The sequence below is a fragment of the Camellia sinensis genome, chromosome 4, assembly GCF_055761805.1.
Source record: "Camellia sinensis isolate YWXY chromosome 4, ASM5576180v1, whole genome shotgun sequence".
Classification (NCBI taxonomy): Eukaryota; Viridiplantae; Streptophyta; class Magnoliopsida; order Ericales; family Theaceae; genus Camellia; species Camellia sinensis.
The window spans coordinates 110,129,132-110,134,190 of record NC_138964.1 but is presented as its reverse complement, the minus strand read 5'-3'; the positions used below and the strand labels follow the sequence as shown (position 1 = coordinate 110,134,190).

General features: G+C 32.2%; 1 long non-coding RNA gene across 1 annotated transcript; it reads right to left on the bottom strand.

Annotated features, from left to right (window-relative positions):
• Window positions 1-716: 716 nt before the first annotated feature.
• LOC145823404 (uncharacterized) lies at window positions 717-4,287 on the bottom strand. The gene is made up of 3 exons (XR_014365691.1): window positions 4,136-4,287; window positions 912-1,076; window positions 717-835 (listed from the first exon to the last, which is right to left on the bottom strand). It is a non-coding gene; the product is annotated as an uncharacterized LOC145823404 (long non-coding RNA).
• Window positions 4,288-5,059: the final 772 nt, after the last annotated feature.

Here is a 5,059-nt window from a genome sequence, read left to right as displayed (position 1 = left end):
CAAAAACTATATCATATATAAGTTTCTAAACAAGTGTTGTTAAAAAAAATCCTATAGTCAAATAAGTGTTGTTGTTCTGCAGTATACGGAGAAGCCACCATCCAATAAATTAGGATTTGACAGCTGAAACATTTTATAACTAGCATATTCATCTTTATAATTGAACAAAATCATTAATAGATCAGATCACCTAAATCCATGTTTGATCTGTTAACAATCAGACCTATTAGATTCTGATAGTAATTGAATAATCACATTTCAACCACAAATTATTGGATTAGATTCAGCTTAGAATAAAATCCATTGATGGGCCTAGTCTCAGGTTTATATTCCTTTTCATTTTAAGACAAATTTTCCAAGGACATCTTGTATTTCTGATTTGCCTCACTGCCACCAACAATGATGCTAATTATAGTTGTATCAGTGACCAATTATGGTGCTTAAAAAGATAAAATCCACATCAGGGACGTTCTTAGTTAGCTCGCAGAAAAATAATCCCAAGTCTACCACTACAAACTCCAGTGTTATGCACAACGTTTATTCAAAATCTTATAGTATGGACTTAGGGCCATATTTTAATTAAATGAGAAGAAAAGCAGAGGGTAATCAAAATATGAAAATACCTTGTGTATGCTGATATTATTTCATCTTTAGTGAAACTATATTCTTGTGTGCCAATCTTATGCAAATACAGAATCAGGATTGCTGCAAGATTGCACCAAAAAAATTTCAATCCTCAGCTATAACCAATAGTCCAATTTCCAATCAATAATTCAGAAATCATACCACATTTCTCAGCCAGGCATGACAATACTTTGTGGTTCCAAAGCATGCCCTGCAAAATGAAATCCCAACACCTACATAAGAGAATACAGAATAGAACATAAATCTTGAATGTGGCCATTTCCCACCTCAATGATCTACCATCCAAGGTAAACCCATGCACTGATTGAATACATCGAACCGCTTCCTCCTCCTTTGAGTAAGTAATATATCTGGGATAGAAATCATGTTTAAGAACAGAACAGTTGTAGTGAAGTCATGGTCTGTCCCTGGCCTTTGTCATCCAAGGCACTCTGCGAAACCGTTTCATTAGAGTAATTCCTAAAAAAATTCATGTTTCCTCTCACATGGAACACACTTCAATTAGACTTTGCTATCACTTCTATTTACAAGGAAAGTGCTTCAAATGGAAAGCAGTAAACGATCACTCAATGCAAGAGACTGTTAATTCCTTTATTATCACCTAAAATTCCGTCCAATGTCTGAGCAACAAACAAAATTTAAATTGGATCAGTCAGTGAAACCTCATTAACCACTGTTACAATTCTAAATAAGCAGAAACTACATCTAAATAGGCTTAGGCAATCAAATATGCAAATTGATATTAAATTCTAAGCATTTCATGAACCAAACACTGTATGACATCAAGTGAGACTTGAAATTCAACTGAAACACATAAAAATCTTCACAATACTGATAAATTCAAATAAAATCTAACCCGAAAGGAGTGTTGAAAACAATTCAAATGAGGCAAAGACCTAAACAGGACATTTCTAGCAAAAAACAAAACAAGGTTCAAACACTCTGCTCCCGAAAGTCGAATTTCAAGACGAAACAATCAAAAGATTCAACGAAATCCGATCCACATAATTGAAAAACTTTAAAATGACAAAAATAAAACCAATTCTACAGTGAAAACAATGGATCGCTCACTAGACTAGCAAAATCTATTGAAAACGATATGAAAACTTTTACCAAAAAAAGCTGAAAGTGGAGTCTAACACTATGGCATCAACATAAGACTTTATATAACTTGCTTTAGTCCATTAAAAAATAAATCCATCAAATGATTAACATTTTCGCCTCATCAAATTATGTAATGACAAATGCCAAATAAAGAAATAAAGAAATAACTCATAACCAGCATCCAAAAATAGCTAGAGGCATGCACCCCAAAAAAAAAAACTGCCACAAAATTGGAATAACAGTAGCATATCAACATACAAATGGGATGTTATATATCTTGGAACAGCTTTATGATTTAACAAGGTTTTTATGCAGCCAATCTTTGATTTAAGGAACTCTAGAAGAGTATTATGATGAACACTGAGTGGTCATCCAAGGAAAATTGACCATTCATATCCCTTTCTACCTAATGGGATAAAAATTGAGATCTGATTAGGTTCAAGGCTACATCTATTCAAATTAGTCTTTAAGCAAACACAATTTTGGGGGCTTTGTCACTGATATTAAAGTTTGGCGGCAAAGAAAATTTATTCACCTTTTCTTTGAGGTGCAACAGAACTTCACCTCTGTTGTGTCCAAACTCAGCCCTTGCAAACTTCCAGGATGCTTGAGCTAGACCATATCTCAATACTCACTCACTCCCTCTCTCTCTCTCTCTCTCTCTCACAGTAAAGAAAGGAAAATTGAAGATAAGAACATCAATAATAAAATTCAAGTGGATGACCTCCATATTATTTTTAGAATAAACTACAAATATACCTTATGAAATTTGTTTAAAATACATATTGTCTCTTGTAAATTTAGAGATTACAAATATCCCTTGTCAAATTTAATAGAATTAATAAATAAATAAATAAATAACTCAACTAATCTTCTATACAATAAAATCTGAGTTTTTGACAATTATGTATGCATGCATATCAACATTTGCACGTAATGATCCTATCATATGACATTATAACATGAACTTTGCTGACTCAAAGCCTAATAAAACAGTAGACTCTGTTAACAAACATTTAGTATTTCCATCACATAAATATGAGATGCTTGACTACCTACTTACTCTTTTTTAAAGAAAAATAATGACAGTGATAGCATTAATAATAATGATAAAAACACCAATAACAAAATCATCATAGTAATAAAAATGACAGAAACAATAATAACAATTACAAAAAAAAAAAAAAACATGGCATGCTCACTTCCATCCAGAAGATCATAAACAAAACTGATACTGACTTTGGTATCAATACTTAATGCAATATTTGAAACCAGAACCCACTCAGTAGTTGGACAAGCCTGACCATAACCAGTAGAGCTTCATTGAAAACCCCAAAGCTATTTTTCCTTTCTTTTTTTTTTGGCAAATTAAATAGAATTGTTCAACTGCCAGTTGAAACACTTTGTTTGACCACTTAAAAGGATTGTGTGAATTGAACTGTGTTCAAGCTTTATATATTATTAGTTAACAGGTTTTGAAGTGTTTGCAAATAAAAAAAAAAAGAAGACATGTTTTGAAATTTGAAATCTAGAATCATTTGACTGCTTGTTGAATCGGCAACCCTTTTGATTTGTTAACTAGATCAATTTCCATTCTTTCAAGATAGGCAAGTTCTGGTTATCAGCTTGAACACTTAAAGACCCACATGTGGCAACTGTTTTTCTTTCCAATCACCTTTAAAGGCTCAAATTCATCCAATTCAAATTTTGTTCGTCTTCATAGTTTCTTAAATGAACCACAAAATCACTCTCATTGAACCTTTTTTTTTTCTATGCTCTGGTCGCTCAAAGCAGAGACCGATATTACATTCATTTCATTTTTACTCATTTGCATTTTAGGATTATAAAATATAAGAGGGAAAGCCCACCCAGAAGAAATAAAAATAAAAAATGAAAAAGAAGAATAAGATGAAGATGAAGATGAAGATAAATGCATTGTGTGGGCAGGGGCTGTTATAGCAGATTTAGATGAGGATATGAAAGTGATTTTATCATTATCTGAATGTTTACATGACACGCCATCCATAAGAATATAGATGAAGAATTAGCAAGTAGAACCTCGAGGGTCTGACCTTCTTGAAAGTATGATCGACAATAGTGGAAGTATGATATGGACTCTGATGGATAACCCTTCAAACAATTGATGAACTAGAGTCTCAATGTAGACACCCAAACAAACCCAACACTCAAATAGATCCAACAATCCATAACATTAATCCATCGATCAAAATTCTACAAACCCATAATCAAAATTGCAGTTAAAAAAACCAAATAATTGAACAAATATGGAGTGAATGTGTGTGTGTGTGTTTGTGTGTGTGTGTAAGAGAGAGAGAGAGAGAGAGAGAGAGAGAGAGAGAGAGAGAATGGTGGCATTCGAACATACCTCAAGAATCGAACTAATATTTTTTCAGATCGAAGAGAAGAGAATGAAACCCTTCCCCTTCGAACCGTCGATCATCGCCGCCGCCCAAGCAGTCTCACCACCGAAGAGAAAGCACAGTTTCCAGGTTGAAATCTCGTCGTTGCGAAGTCTCCTTTTCGAACCCCCCCTTTCAGTTTTGCAACTTATACAATTTTCAACGAACCTAAAGAGTTTGTATTTGATTGAAAAATAAAATAAAATAAAATCTTGTAGTATTAGCTTAATAAACAAAAAAAATCGTGAGAAGGCTGTGCAAGAATGAAAGACAAGGGTTTACCCATCCTGAAAAAAATGGGGGAATTTTGAGGGGAAGCTTTCCACTGCCTCAATTTTTTGAGGCAAAAAAAAAAAAATTGAAATAAAATAAATATATATATATATATATTTGTAAAAATTACAACCAATTTGAAAATTATAAAAATCAAAAATATATTTTTAAAATTTAAAAAATTATTTATGACCTCCTAAAAGATAAAATTGTACAAAAATAATAAGTATTTTTTAAATTTTTTTACCAAATTTTTTTTTAGTTTTTTAGAAGAAAAAAATTCTGAAACAAGTTTCTGAAAGTAAAACAAAACATATTGAAATTGATAGTCTAACTGCATTCTTTGGAAAAATTTAAATTATCCCAAATTAGCCACCTCAACTTAAGAGTGTGTTTGGGCTTGATGGGTTCATTTTGTGATCTAATTTGATAATCACTTTAATTTTACAATTCAATAACTAGAATATTTAAAACTCTTTAAAAAGTTATAATAAAAATACAAATCACTAAATCACCTTATTTCACTAGCAAAACTTTTACCAACGATTAGTGTTGTTGTCGCTAAATGTTTTACTCTTTGCCCATGCTTACTTGTCGTCGCCAAAAGTAAGCACACT